This window comes from Arvicanthis niloticus, chromosome 25 (genome assembly GCF_011762505.2).
Source record: "Arvicanthis niloticus isolate mArvNil1 chromosome 25, mArvNil1.pat.X, whole genome shotgun sequence".
Lineage (NCBI taxonomy): Eukaryota > Metazoa > Chordata > Mammalia > Rodentia > Muridae > Arvicanthis > Arvicanthis niloticus.
In genome coordinates this window covers 36089325-36105219 of record NC_133433.1, presented here as the reverse complement: position 1 = coordinate 36105219, position 15895 = coordinate 36089325, and the positions used below count along the sequence as shown (strand labels likewise).

The 15895-nt window shown below is 38.4% G+C and overlaps 1 protein-coding gene across 1 annotated transcript in view; it reads right to left on the bottom strand.

Moving 5' to 3' along the window:
* The window catches only part of Sntg1 (syntrophin gamma 1), a 728479-nt gene extending 715763 nt beyond the window's left edge, over positions 1-12716 (bottom strand). Inside the window, exon 1 of the mRNA XM_076924411.1 lies at positions 12012-12716. The gene's annotated coding sequence lies outside the window, so the exon portion shown is untranslated. The remainder of the gene's footprint in view (positions 1-12011) is intronic.
* Between the last annotated feature and the right edge of the window lie 3179 nt (positions 12717-15895).

Below are 15895 nucleotides of genomic sequence, written 5' to 3'. Positions count from 1 at the left end.
TTCAAGGATATACAGATTTTCACCTACATTATGTTTAAGGACTTTGTTAGTTTTGTGTTTCACATTTAGGTAGATGATTCATTGTAAGCTAATTTAGGAGAAAAAGGTAAAGTTCAGAAATTTTTTTTATTGAGTGTAGATGTTCAGGTGTTTCAATACCACTTATTAAAAAGACTAGTGGTTTTTATTTTATTTTTAATTAAATCCTACCTTGACATAAATCTGTAATCCCTGTTGAGGTAGAAAGAATGAGTCTCATTCCATCCTGGCCTGCACTATCTCTAAACAAATAAATCCCTTGGTGAGAGCTGGAGACTGGAGGTCAAAGGTGAAGCCCTTGCTTGCTGTGTGTGAAGCCCTGGGTCAATGCCCAGAGGAGAAAGAACACAATGCTTGGTGAACATCTGTGCCTTGGTGCTGCAGTAATTTTAAGTTTGACATAGTTTATTTTATAGCATTGTGTACACTTCAACTTCATAAATGTATTTATGCGATTCCTAAGAATATGCATTGTAAATAACATTTATTTGGGCAAAGTACGTACAGATTTTTAGAATTTTCTCTAATGCATCCTTTTTTGTTGATGTGATATATGTAGAAGATTATAAAATTGAGAAAATAGGGCACTTAGGATCTCAAGATATCAATATACCAATATTTCTGTCAGACTTTTCTTTAAAAATTATTCTGTTTTATGCTTGCTACATATCAAAAATCGATGCTTATAGACCAAAAGAAACTAGTATTGCATGAAATTATTATTCAGTGGTGGAAGGTCAGCATTTGAAATGCTATAGAATATGACTGGGCCAAAGTTTAGGCTCTCTAGAACATTGCTAACCCATTATGTTGCTATGCTAACATCTTTGAAACTATAGACAGAAGTTAGACACAGAAAAAGAAAGACTTATTTATATTACTGTATAATAAACCATCCTGTGTGTATGTGTTTAACACCTCTTCAGGTGTTAACATCAAACAAAAAGCAATGCAAATGTCCTTCAATGAGGAAACAGTTAAACAAACTAGCAAATCCATATGTTGAGCAGTTCTCAGTTACAAAAATACAAACTACTTACATGTGCTAAAGCCTGTGCCTCAAAGGCAGTGTCTCAGTAAATATGGAATATTAGAAACTAAATGATGGCATGAAGCGTCATGCCAAGAAACAAAATTACAGAGACAGAAAACAGAGAAGTGTGGACTGAGCCACACTATAAAAAGAACATTTCTGTGATGATAAATCACTGTGTACCCTGCTTATGAATGTGATTCTAAAGAATTCCATGTGGAGTAATTACACAGAAATACATATTCACAGTGCAGTTGAGCCCAAGTGAACACTGATAAGACTCAAAGAAGAGGTATATTCTAATTCTCACAGTAGTATGGCACAAATATCAATTCCTGGGTCTAACTCCAAACTCTAGTTATATAAAATATTACATCAAGGTGTGATGGATGAGGCCCCACAAGAAACAACTATCTATAACATCCTTAATCTTTGTAATGATCTCAAAATGAAAATATGAAACGTAGCAATGGTCTAAATCCAGCGTCGCTATGCCTTGCTCAGGAAGCCTTGCACCCTGCCCTTTCTGCTCCAGCTCCTTCACGCGCTTTCGTTTTCCATGGTAGAGCTTAAATGTATATGTCCATTGATAATCGTTCAACTTTCACCACTCTTCAGATACAGTCATTACCTTAATGGTTCTGCTTAAACTCAGGCATGAACTAAACTTTAAAATCATAACTAATATCGCATGTCTCCCGAGGTCCAACTGGATATAACAGTCAATAAGCGCACGCCCAGCTCTGTCCAGCAATGACATCTTGACTGTACAATGACTCCACTACGCTTCCTTACACTTCGGTCTTCCTGAACTCTGTGATCCACCTTAGTTTTTAAAACGAGTCTTTACTGCATAAACAAATAACTACCAAAAGGAAGTCTCTGACTGACAAGCTGCGCTTGCCCTCTCATTAGTATCCTGGCAACTTGGTGTTGAAAACAAGAGTTGTAGTAAACTAAGCAAGACAAATGCTAAACAGATTTTCTTTAGTAAATTACTTTCTCCTATAGAGTATATCCATTTTTCTTCATGAAAGACTAATTATCAAAAACAGGTGAAATATTATATCTTGGTGCACTACATGTGAAAATTGTTTTACAATTGTACATATTTTTGAAACTTAGGTGTTTCAACCCTTTATCAGTTGTAAATCTGAAACTTTATTGTTTTTAACAGATTTCATCTCTAGACTAATCTTAATAATAATCTTTATTTGTTTTGAAATTTTCTCCAGAATACCGTAGAAAATTACAAGCCTGCTTGTATTACAGGAACACATATGTTATTTTAACCAATCAACATGTTCAGTTAATGATGCTTTTTAGTGTCTTGGTTCTCATGTTAGACATTTATTGTTAATGCATTTTATAACATATTTTATTAAAAGCCATTAAAACCTGCAGCTGCATCCCATAATGATTTTCTAAATACAAGGACAGCATTTATAAAAGATCTCCTTGTTCAAAATACTGCCATACAGATCACAAATCCTTCATTGCCAGCCAGGAAGCTTTTATTCTTTACAGAAAGAAACGCTAAGTAATTCATCACGTGCCAACCATTTTTTCTTTTAATTTCCACATAGTGGCCTTAGTCTAATGTTCAAAATTCACATTTATCAGGAATAATTATGATATAGTCTCAGACCAACACTTAAATTTTTTAATTGAGTGCAATGTTGCTCCTAAGACTCGGCCTCTTAAAATGTAGCCATGCTCTCTCTATATGTAGATGGACAGTAATTGGCTTAGCTGAGCATACTACATTGAGGTTCCTATGCAAATACTCCAGGGCTGCATACCAAAGGAGGAAACTGTGTGATTTGCAATCTCATTAATTTTGTAGTGCAAAAAATATCCTGTTCAAAGCTTTATATACTTATAAAAGTAATGTATGTTGTTTCTAGAATTTGATTAATTTATTATTCTATGATTATACCTTACTTACCCATATCATCTCCAAAAGAGTTTTAAATAAAATGAAAGTAGGACAAGACTCCAAAGAAATTTCATTGTTGAGAAAAAGGCCTTTGAGTATAATAGAAATTCCTGGTCACAAAACAATTACTCCCCTTTGTGCATACTTACATTTTTCAACATTCCTCCAGAATTTAAACAATGCTCTAAATTTGTCAGCTATCTGATATTTCTTTATTTGTGTTCTTTTTTTTTTAATAACAGACATAGTTAAAAGGCAAAAGAACAGAAAACAATTTTCTAATAGAACAGCAATAACAACAGAAAACAATAGTAAGTAACAGGTAGGCCTAAGCCACTACATTTTTCAGTAAGTTTACAAAAAAAAAAAAAAAAAAATTATACCCAAAAAGATTACATTTAGTACATTCATCTACATGTAGCTATTTTTGATTCAGAGGGAATAAATTATCCCATTTCATAACATAGTCAAGACATAAATAGCCAGTTGTCACTACATGAAAAATGTGGGTGCTGATTATTTCAAAGGGAACACTTGTATATAAACCTACAACCAGATTTTTTTGAGAGCACAGATTGCTGACTTATCTGTTTCCACATGTACAGGTGCACACAGATGACCTAGAGGGATGCCACTGAGACCTAGCTGGCTTCTGATCTGAAGAATACAGATAACTGCACCTCATCACACCTCCCACCTCTTCCACACTGATCAGGACCTCCCCACCCTTCATGGCTTAGGCAGTGACTCTCTGCTCCACAGTGAAACTCTGCCACAGCTCCCATTTGTGCTTTCAGCTGTCTGATCTCTCAGCAAGGATGGAATAAATTGCCCACTGTTTGGTGGTACATTAACTTCTTTGGGTTACTGGGGAATCTTTTAGTGTACTGAAAGGTAATTTGCTAAATGGTACATTGTTGATTTAGAAAACTTAATTGGCCTCCAGAAAAGTAGATAATTTACTCCTGCAGGATGCATGATAAAGCCAGACTGTTACACAGGGAATTTAAGTGGTTCAAGAAAAAAAAACTTGAGCATCAGATAAATGGAAATTTACATTTTGCCTGAACCACCTGGGGACTGCTACCTGTTTCTATGAAACTGCCCTCTATAGGCCTTTGGAGTCACAGGGTGCATATGCTGACTGCCATGCCTGATCATCAGCGTTCAACACTTGAGATCCAAATGACAAAGAAGAGAATCCATTGCTGCACACTAAATCATTCCCTAACTTCCAATGAGGCATGCACCATGTTTCCATTAATACATGGACACACATTCACAGACTTGCACATGTCCCCTCACCCACACAAATATTACATAAAATAAAAGTGATAAAAAGTTTAAAACAAACAAAAAGTACAGAAAATGAGATTAATGTATAACTCTCTTTGAGCTCATTCTGTATACTCAGAATTTTTTGGAGTGTTCCACAGCAAAACAAAGAAAAATAATAATAGCTTATATGAATTTATAATGGGAATGTATAATAAGAAAAAGAGACACAGTACTTTTCCAGATTACTTTAACCTCTCAAATCAATAACATGTTACATGTTACTAGTAAAGCCAGTATTTTTAGTGACTACAACAAACATTGTTTTTTGTCTTTCATTTGTATTTTACATGATTACCTAAAAATAAGCATATAACCACTCAGAGAAAACAGAATAATTTCAATTCCCTCATATGTGTTTGTCTGTGTGTGTATCTATACTTCAGTATCATATGTATAATATACAATATATTATAAAATTATAATTTTATATTTATGTACATTTCTATAATATATAGTTATATAACATATATTACCTAGAATGCAAGGACACCATGAAAAGGAGAAGCAAGAGGACAGTACAGAGAATATGACCCAGCTCTGTGCATGTTTCCTGCTCCTGGTTTTTCCACTGTATGCTTTCGTAAGTGTCCTTTTCTCAAAATCTTTTCTCTTACTTGTTCTTCCTTCTGAAATATGTGTTGTCCTGCTCATCCATATTTTTTCTTTTATTTTCTCAGTAGCTTACAGAGTTTCACAGTTTCAGCAGTACCTCCATTCAGAGAACTGCATTGGAAGTTTTCCCTTTCTGATGAAATGCAACCTTCCATCTCTGGAAATTTTTTAAACCCTTCTGAAGAGTACTTTACAAGAAGAGAATTTTAGCATTGACCTAACAGGTACAAAGCATACATGGTGTCAGTTGGCTCTGACTTTTGATTCTCTTTTGTAACCTGATGGCATCTAGTCATCTAGTTTTGACTGACAGTTTTTTGAATTTCACCCCATGAAGTGCATTTGTCCTCATCCCAGATCTGGCCTCTGTAAACAGAACTCAGCCTGGCCCACTATGACTGGATGATGCTCCTAAATTGTGACTTTCAACATCTGATCATGCTATTAAAGTCAGAATACTGCATGATCCTTTCAAGGTCCTTGCACATCTCCATAGCTCCTGAAACTTAGCCACCCAAACACAAACTCAATAAAATAGGGTTACAATAGTATTTATTTACATGTTCATTCCTTTTGTTATTAACAAAAATATTATCACACTCTGAAAAGGGGAACCATGTGAGCTGGAAAGATGGCTCAGAAGTCAAGAGCATGCTCTTACAAAGGCTCTTAAATTCGTTTCACATCAACCACAAAGTATAGCTCATAATCACCTGTAACCCCAGTTCCAAAAGAATTTCATTTCTCTGACCTTCATAAGCACTTGCATCCATGTGTACATACAGCTCCCCCACAAACATTTACACACAATTAAAAGTAATATAAATAATGTATTTGCAATGGAATAATGCAATGAGCAAGACGAAAAGAGAGCGCTCTTCCTAAACCACAAGTAAAATGTAGAAAAGCATGAAAATTCGCCCTTAAATTATAATGTTGACTTGGGTGTTAGAACAGGTCATCTGTACTTGATTTCAATCATAACATTTGAAACTAGTAATGAAAGTCAGAGTCATAGTCCTGCTGTCAGAACTACATAAGATCTCCTAAAGTTGGACTCTAAAAGTGATTAACATTGTGCCAAATACCATGGAATAATTTTATGGACAGAAACAAAAGACAGTATTAAGTTTTCTGGAGTATATGTATTATGTTCAATGAAGTTTTCACATACCAATGAAATGCACTCACTCTAAGAAACTGACCAGAAATTTACTGTAATAGAATATTAGTATAATATAGAAATTAAAAATAAGCTGATTAGGTGGACAGGAGAATTCCATTTTATAATTAAGAATGATCCTTAGTTGGTGAAATTTATGTGCTCAGAGAGAAAAAGAGCAGCTCCTACACTGTACAGGTACTTAATCAGACCACTATGAGCTGACTTACATTGATTGTAAATTCAACCTATGTTTTATACCTTGGTATTAAGTGTAGACAATGAGATTGATCTGTTTTTAAGGCTTAACTTCAGAATTAAAAAGAGACTAGGAAGTCAAAGAGTGAGTAGTCTAGCTAAGCTGCAGCAGGCCTCACATATAACAAATTAGCTAATATTATTTGAAATTGATGGTTAACAAAACTAATATATGACCAAAAAAATCTATTCAAGATAAATGACTTTTGTGCTCACTGTTTATTTTCCATTTCTGTGCCTCTGATTATTGTTTCTGAATAACAAAGCAGAAGGATATGCACAAAGAGTGGGTTCCTGTCATGAAGGCCACACTGAGAATTTCATCTTAACTTTTCACTACAAATCTATGAACTTTCATGAGACATGAAAACAATGAAGCTGTTTTTGCTGATTATCACAAGTTAAAACGAGTAGTGAAATCTTTATTAGAGTAGTCGATAGGATTCAGGGCATGATTCTTTTCTATCTCATACTGTGTTCTACTTTCCCCTGAAAAATGGTAATAAGTTGAGGACCAGCTAGTCCCCTCAGTCCACGTGGTTTTGGAAGAGCCTTCCCCACTCAAGTCTTGGTAGGCAAGTCCCACAAACAAAAAGAAAAGGGGAAGGAAGGAAGAAAAGAAGGAAGAAGAAATGGATTTGAAACAGAAATTATGTTGAACTAAAATCAGCCAAGGAGATGTAAAAGATAATAAAACTGGGAGAGAGAGAGAGAGAGAGAGAGAGAGAGAGAGAGAGAGAGAGAGAGAGAGAGATTTGTCATGGAGGTAAGCTCTGCTTTTAAATGAAGACAGGACTATGGGGTGCTATCTTTATCCCTGAATCCACTTATCTACAATGTAATCTAGCAAAGAATGGACCAACGGATCCTGAGCTTGTGTTCTGCCCACGGCGAGAGAACTAGAGCATGAGGAAGAATTCTGAGTTCACACAAATCTTTGGCTCTTCATATACTTTTCTTATGGATACAGTAGTGATTTTACTACAGGATCAAGAGTTCATATGAGCTAGTAATAAATTGATTTACCTGATACTTCATAACCATGAATGTAATAAAACCATGTTGTATGTACTCAATGCAACACTCTTCTCTCACCCACATCATTAAGTTTGCTTCCTATGAAATACTTCTTCCTTACCAGCGATATGAGGATAAAGTGCATTGCCCTCTTTTACTTAAGCATCTTACAACGTGCTTTATAGGTTTTTTTAACACATGACTGTTAAATTTAGGTGCAATTTCTAATAGGCCGCTCTTTTATCCATTTACTATGAGTAATTATTAAGTATTTATTCCTTGAAAAAAGGCGAGAAAAAAACCTTTGCTAAAATTCTGAATGAGTGGTAATATATCTGCTAAGTATAATAATTATATAATAATAAACTTAAAATTACATTACAATGTTTGATTTTTAAATATATATGTATATATAAATTAAAGTTGATAAATAATTATCAATTATTTAATGAATCACTTAATAAATTTCAGTAGTTTGAGTATTTACAATTCTGAGCAAGTTTCACAATGATAAAAGATAAAATTCCCAGACACAAGAAACTTATTTTCTTTCACTTTCTATTCTCTTTCTTAAATCTTTATCCTCTATTCCTTCTTGTTCATGTAAGAAACAAGTAGATTCTCACAATTTTTAAATATTTTAAATATCTATATCCAAATAATTACAAATTATTATTTTCTAGAGCAATCATAGTTTCACCATAGAACATATTAAAAATGACTATAATGTCTAACAATCATTTATATTTCTCAAACATAGTACCAGTATATTTTAGTGACAGTCTAGAAGCCTATACAAATAAAAATATTGCTGTGTTGCATTATAGAAAATGCCATCTGACAAAAACAAATTGTGAGCATAGTGTAGACTTGAGACCACATGAAGGTTGCACCCTCACAATGACGGCAGGTTCCTCCAGTCAGCCCCACACAATCTACATTTCACTCTGTCTTCAGACCAGAAACCAAACCAGATGCTTTTTACATGCATTTTCAGATAGTTTCAAACTCTACCTTGTCCTCTGAGATTCTGTGTCCATACAATTAGTGATAAATAGTAGCCCTTCATAGAGAAGAAAATCATAAAATTATAACAAAAGGACAGTAATAATTTTCTCAAAAGTCTAAATGAAGACTGTTGACCTAAATTTGACCAATTGATAGAAAGCATGACACTGATGTTGAAAATTAAATATTTTAAAACAAACTCAACCTAGTTTGAAATATGTATACCAAAAACAGATGTTAAAAACTACAGCATTATCAGGAAAGGTTTACATTTTCAGCAAGAGAGTTTTTATCTACATTCCTGACATGCAGCGGTTTTCAGGAAACTTTTCCATGGATGAACAAATGCTGTTAGAAATCCCCTATAATCAAACCCAGATACAGAACTGAGGTTCCCAGGGGCCTCTCAAAGCAGAATGCTCACTCTTCCTAGTTGCCCATAAAATAAACATCATTCAGCCAGTGCACTATCATTTAAGAGATACATGCGTATCTGTGTAAAGATCTGCCTCTTACTGGCTGACAGAGTTTCCCCACTTGAGGAAGAAATGAAGCATCAGTGGGGTGAGTGTCTCGACCTCTCCTCACACCAGCATTTCAGGAAGCCTGGTTGTTTTACAGCCAAACAGCCCTGTTTTTCCTCATCGAAATACATAGCATGTTCAGCACTGCAGTAAGCCATGTTTAGCTCATTCGGCTACAGAGGAAGAAAATACTAAGTAAATGTGCTCTCTGTAAGAGTGTTCTGCTATTGCTCACTGTACATGTTTTGGGAGAGGTATGACCACCAGTTTCTGGCTAACAATATTCTTTTCTTCAATAGTAGCTTTTGCTTCACAGGTCAGAGTGCAACGAACAGATTCATTGTCCGTAATTCCTAGCTTTTACAGAATATTGGGCAGAATATTGAGAATCTGTCCCCAAAATCTGAAACCCAAACCATAATACAAACTAAAAACCATTTGGCTGAACTTTTCTGTAGACTACCTAAATGTTAACTGACTGTCCCAATGTAACTATCATTAATTCTAGATCATTTTCAATTAGAGTCGCCATGGTGTGGTGCTAATGTTGTTCACTTACTTGAGTTTTAATAAGTTCAAAAATGTTCAAAGCATGAGAGTATTATTTTCAGATTTGAGAAGACCCTTTGATGTTTGCCATCATTATCCCATTTAAACGCTCACTCACTGTGTATCCTGCAGCTTACTGTGTATCCCATATGGGCCTCAGACTTCCCACCGTTGTCCTGCTTCAGACTCCTCGGTGCTTAAATTAGAGGTATGATTTACCATTCCTACATCTATGTCCTGTTTTTATAATTTATAATTTTTAAAATTGAATAAGAATTTCTTTTCAAATTGCTATCCCTCTATCTTCAGGCAAAAAGAGGAAATCACTAGAACAGATTCCAGGACTCAAATCACTTCTATACTGAGATACTCATCAAGTTGACACTCATAAAACCTGAATATCCTTTTTAATATATATATTATATTTATATTATATATATTATATTATAATTATTATAACATATATAATAATTTTATATATAATATAACATTATATTAAATATAAATATATAATATATTAAATTAATATTATTTAATGTACACACACATATTCACTAGGCAGGAACTGCTTGCATGCATGGGAAGTATTTTTTCAAATACAGTGTTGCTTTCTTTTCTTTCAGAGATGAGCGGAATCAAAATAAAGACCAACTCCCAATAACCCTGTACCTCCTTTACTAGTTCACTTATTTATCCACTTATTTACTTACTTAACTATGATTAGAGATTAGCCTTTAGTCGGCTACTAAATAGGCTTACAAAAATTCTATCTCAGTTGTTATAACATTTCTCCAGAGACAGCTGCTGGCAAGAACTTCAATACACTTTGTTGAGTGTGGAGTGGTGAATTTGATTTATTTACATCCAAATCCACAAAGGGATTAGACAAAGGTAACTTTTACGTTATTCAGTTTCTGTTCCACATAGAGAAAGCCTGCCCCCTCCACCACTGAGAAGGGAACTGCGGTCATAAGACAGCCAGGCTTCATTCCAGAACACAGTCCCACATTTCACTGTATGCTCCACTGACTGGAGGAGTCATTAATTAATTAAGAACCAAAATAATAGTCTAGTCACCTGCTGTAACTCTGCTAACATGTGACTCCATCTTCCATGTGTCAATCTGCATCCACATTTCTTAAACAAGAAAGGGAAAAGGATTCTATAAGGATCCATTGGAAGAATCCACAGCAATTAGCACAGCCTTCTAGTCCTCAAAAGATCACTTCTGACCTATCTAGGGCAAACATGCCTCCAAGGAGCTACCGATCGCTATCTGTGATGCAGGCAGCTTCATGGTGAGAGACAGTTAAAAATGACAGTTCCTCAGAGTAGAATTGTTACTTTCGGTCACTATATAACCGGCAGCCATGAGTCCTTCAGCAAGTGTGCCCTGGCTCAGGAAATCAGGTGTTCAAATCAAGAAAGTGAGCATACTGTAGGTATTTTTATTTGCAGCTCTACATGGTTTATAAATTTAAAAAAAAAAAAAATTCTTCCAAACTCCTGCAGTTTTTCAGGAGACAAACTCTTTCCACAGACTTAGTTAAGCATATGCCATCACGACTATGAGAATCATTCCTGTGAGTCAGAGCTCTCCGTTGGGCAGAATGCGCTCACTGGAATTGAATGAGTTCTTTCTGAAATGCCAGCCATGGACTTAACATTCGTATTACTGCTTTTTACACAGAAAACCCTTTTCATTAAAGCCCTGTGCTTATCAAGGTCATTGTGGAAGCTGTAATTATTAAGCTCTAGGGGAAGAGTCTTGAAAAAAGTATCAAGAAAACCTCATCATATTAATATTTATGGTCTGTTAATAACCAATTAGTCTCTATCACTTGATTTCAGAAACAGCTATATTTTGTAGAACTAGTCAGTCAGAATGTTGAGGGAACCCCCACTCTTTTACAGATGCACAAGAAAGCTGCTCACTTCCTGCCTTGAGATATCTGTTGATAAGTCTAAGGTCTAGCTACTCTTGGGGCTCTGATTACAAAAGGGATCAGATATTGATGTATATGTATTTTGTGCCTGTAAACATTTCAGCAAATTATAACCATCTAAAATATTAGAAGAGGTGATTGAGCCATTTCCAACTTTTTGATATATATTTCAATTTCAAATATATATTTCAGATGCAATATAACACAACCAGAATCGTTTTTAGCTAAATACACATGATCACCAAACACCAGTGCACATCAGTTTTAAAGAAAACAATAAGACACACAGGGATCCCCAAAGCTATTCGTTAAGCAAGAAGAAAATGTCTAAGTAAACGTTCGCTATACTAATGTAAGTCAACTACATATTGTTGTCACCTCTGTCAAGAGATCCCAGAAAAGTAAAATTCCAGTCAAATTTATCAAGGAAGAGATTCTTCTAAAATACTAATCTAGGAATTACTGCTTTTAAACAACCAGAAGTAGTCATTTTCCTTAAAACATGTAATGTTTGTATCTTTTCTGTTAAACCTTGCAAAGTCATTAGTGTGTGTTGAAACACAGACGTAATAGTATTATCACATACCTGCTGAGCAGAGGTATTGACGTCTTTTCAGCTTCTTTAATGTTGGGGTTTAGTATCTCTGACCTCTCACGAAGCTATCTCCACAACAGCTGCAATCCACTCGGGGACGTTCTTATTTTAAAAACTGTGGGCCTTTGAGTATTTCAATTCCTACTGCAGCGCCCATGGTTCCTTGGTGCTTCTAAGAACTTCAACTCCACTCTTCTGCCTGCATTACCCCCAGTCCCGTATAGAAAATTATTCTTGAAGTTGCTGCCTAGAGTTTAACTCCGTGGAGCCGAGTGGATGTGAGTGCCAGAGGATGAGGAGGGCTGGTTTTCGTCCATCAAGGAAGGGGACCAGAGGCACCGCCTTTTAGCTGCTAAGAGCTATTGTCGATGACTCTGGCCAGGAGGACAGCAGCAGAGGCAGCAGTAGCAACACAGTTGGGTCCCCCAGGCAGCAGCGCAGCTGGGAGACGCTGTCCATCCCTTCCGGTGCTGAAGCGAGGGGACCTGGACCCCTTAGCTTACTCCAGACCCTCCACTCCTGCTAAGGCCGCTTCCAGACTTCGAGCTTTACCGTTTCTCCACCGTGTTTCATTTCTCGGGGATTAAAGATCTCTCCAGCTTGATACCCTCATGTGTATACGCTGGCAACGTTTCCGGAGAGGCAGGAATCCGTGGGAAACAAGAGCTGAGCCTCTTCTGAGTTCACAGCGGCTCTGAGTAGGTTTCCTAATGGTAGAAATGAAAAAGAACGCACGAACACGGGCGCGCGCACAGGCGCGCACGAGGGGTTGGGGGAGCAGAGAGAAAGAGACTGGAGAGAGAAGGGGGAGGAGGAGAGAAGCTGAGCACTGTGGAGACTGTAGAGGTGCTTTGGGAAGCTTGTGGGTCCTTAATTACATAAGAAAAGAAGGGCTATTTTGGAGGTCCCCGCGATCTTGCTTCCCAGCCAGGGCGGCGACGCGTTCACATTTTCAAAGCTCTAGGTGGAATTCCGAGATGACAGAGTAAGGATGCTCAGTTCCCAGATACACAGACAGACTCTTGCCAGAGAATGCAGAAACTGTGGAAGGGCCAGGAAAAGGCTAGGGATACCTTTGTTTCCGAGAGGCTGTAGCGCCGCGGAGAGCTTAGCCGCGGCTGCGGGACTCGTCGCGGGCGGCAGGGCCAGGGAGCCTGCGTTCCCGAGATGGCCCTCCCACCGCCCCCCGCCCGGGTTCCCGCAAGGGTGGGGGCGTGTCGCCGCACAAAAGACTGGATGAGAGTAGAGGATCAGGTAAGCAGGGCTGCTAAGCTATCCCTAAAAGGCTCCGGCAAGGCCTAGGCACCGGACGAGACGTCCCCCGAGCTTCTGAGCTCCGCGGTCAGGCTCCTGGTGGCGCCTTGCTGACCCCACTCAAACAGAGACGCTTGCTGTGGAGCTGGAAACGGGTTCGAGTCGGTGGCCCTATAGGAGGCCGCCGAGGCTTCGCCGCCCACTCAAGGCAACTGGTGCAGTCACGAATGGAGCGAGACGGGGGAATTGAGATACACAGAGTGGAGATTGGGGCAAGCTGCTTAACACTGCGCCCCTGCGGCGCTCAGGGTGGTCGTGGTGAAGCTGAAAAGCGCCCACAAACGGGAACCTGGGCAGCGCCCAGATACAGCCGAAGAACTTGTGCAGCGCAGACTTGTGCACCCGGAGTTTGTTCCAACCAAGGGGGCGTGCGGGCTTAGCGCGGGGACAGCGCGTGGGCACGAAGTGCTGCTGGATGCCCGCCCCTCTCCGCCTCCGGCTGCACTGGGGACGTATTGGAGTGATTGCTCGCGGGTCTCCGCTGGGATTCCGCTCCCCCTTGGCCCGAGTCGCTGCACCTGCGGGTCCTGTGTCGCCAGCAGGCATTCTGCGCTGCTCACGGGGCAGCAGGGTGGGCGCGGGAGGCGACGGCACCGCCAAGGGCCAAGTGACTGCCTGAAGAGAAACTAGGGAGTTCTGGAGAAGTGCAGGGAGCAACCTTCCTTCTGGTATGGACCCTCCTTTCCCTGTTCTGGGGCCATTCCTTGCAGCAGCTCGCGCTAGAAGACGCCCCCTACAAGCGTCGCCCTCGTTTCGGGGTGCTTTGTGGAGTTACCCCTCGCAGGAAAAGCTCAAGGGACCAGACTCGCACTCACTTTCTCCACGTCTGAACTCTGGAGGTTGCCCGGTTAGTGATGCGCTTGAGCTCGCTGAGATTATACTACATAGAGATGCAATTTGGGAGTAGGAGCTAATTTTAAAAGAGCTGTTTTGTTTTCCGGTTCCTGGGGGAATGATTTCTCCAGGATTATGGTAAATTGCGTTTCCCCGTTCGTTCTACCAATGCAAACACGTGTTTCTGGTATCCACGCAAACAAATATGTATCTATCCAAATAAGTTTCAGAAGGTGCCCTATTTTTTGTCAGAGGATGAAAATTGTTTGTTTAAAGGCCGTGTTTGTCTGTTTTGGCCAACCCCTGCAAATAAATGGGGTTTCTTTGCTGTTCTTCATGCTTGTTCCAATTGATTCAAGTAATCGTTTGAATTATTTTCTTTGTACATGTAGAAACATGAATCATACAGGAAATTAGCCCAGCAAATAAAAGCCTTTAAGTGAAGCACAGGGATGTCGCTAATTGAAAACATATGCACTTCATTATCCAACCACAGGGACAGATTTCCCTTTGTAGAGCACAGATTCACGCTAATACAGAGCCTCCTTCTCAATCCTCCCCCTCCTCCCTCTCTCCTGCCACCAAGAAAAAAAGAAAGGGTTGATTAATTCGAACTGTCAGACTAACCGATTATGGTAGTTTGATGTCTTTTTTTTTTTTTTTTTTTTTTTTTTTTTTTTGAAGAAACAAATCTGTAGCACATTTTGCCTCATGAACCTATGCAAAGCATTGTGGGACAAAGATGATGATGAAAAGCAAATGCAGTGGATCACCTGATGCCACAAATGTGTATAAGTGAAGTATAAATAAATAAGGTATAAATAAACGGGGACAGATAGGCTGAGGTGGATTGAAAAACTATTTTAAGTAAATTTTCTGTTGGATAAGATTTGTCCAAAAAATCATTTAAATCACTTTTATTCTTAAAAGTTACTTTTATTTTCTAAATGTTCTTATACAGAATGTATAAATAAAATGCAGAAGGTAAGACAGCACAGCAAACTGTGAAGAGCAGGCAGTGACCAGAGTCCTTAGCTGGCCCAGTCAGTCCTCAATATATGAAATTTAGGCAGTGTTCAATTTAAAGTTTCAATGCCTTCAGGTGAATTCTAGTCTGTTTTTATTGTATAAAATACAACTAAAAGTCCCTATAGGCAAGTATGTCTGAAACGAAACACTTATTTTGACGTGTTCTGAGGGCTTTCTAACAAAGTGGGGCTGAGGGGTAACAACCTTTGCTCCTTTTCTGTGTAGCCCCCTGTCAGGGGAAGTTGCCTTGAATCAGCTCAGATAGTCTTTGTTGAACCATCCCCAGGCAAGCCTCAGGGGCTTCCTGGGTGCTTGTGCTTGAAGCACCAAACACAATAGATTTCAGACAACAGCAAAGACCTCACATTGACTGAGTCCAAAACTCAGTCTGATTTGCTTGATGGTGTTTGTGGGTTAATGGAGCAAATGACAAGCAGCAGTCAGAGACCAGAAGAAAACTAACCTAAACGCCCACCAGCAACATCCCTGAGACCCCACCCCACACCACTTTGTTTTTATGTTTTCTCTTAAGCGATTCTGACTGATTGCTGAATCAACTACAGAAAGTCTGCTATTTTCTGCCACTTGGAAAAGTTGCTTAAACTTTTTAGTTTGTTTCATTATTCAGTTTTATAGTTGTTGGTGTGTGATGAGTAAATTACCTGAAAGCCTCTTGTGAACTGAGAAACTCCAGACAA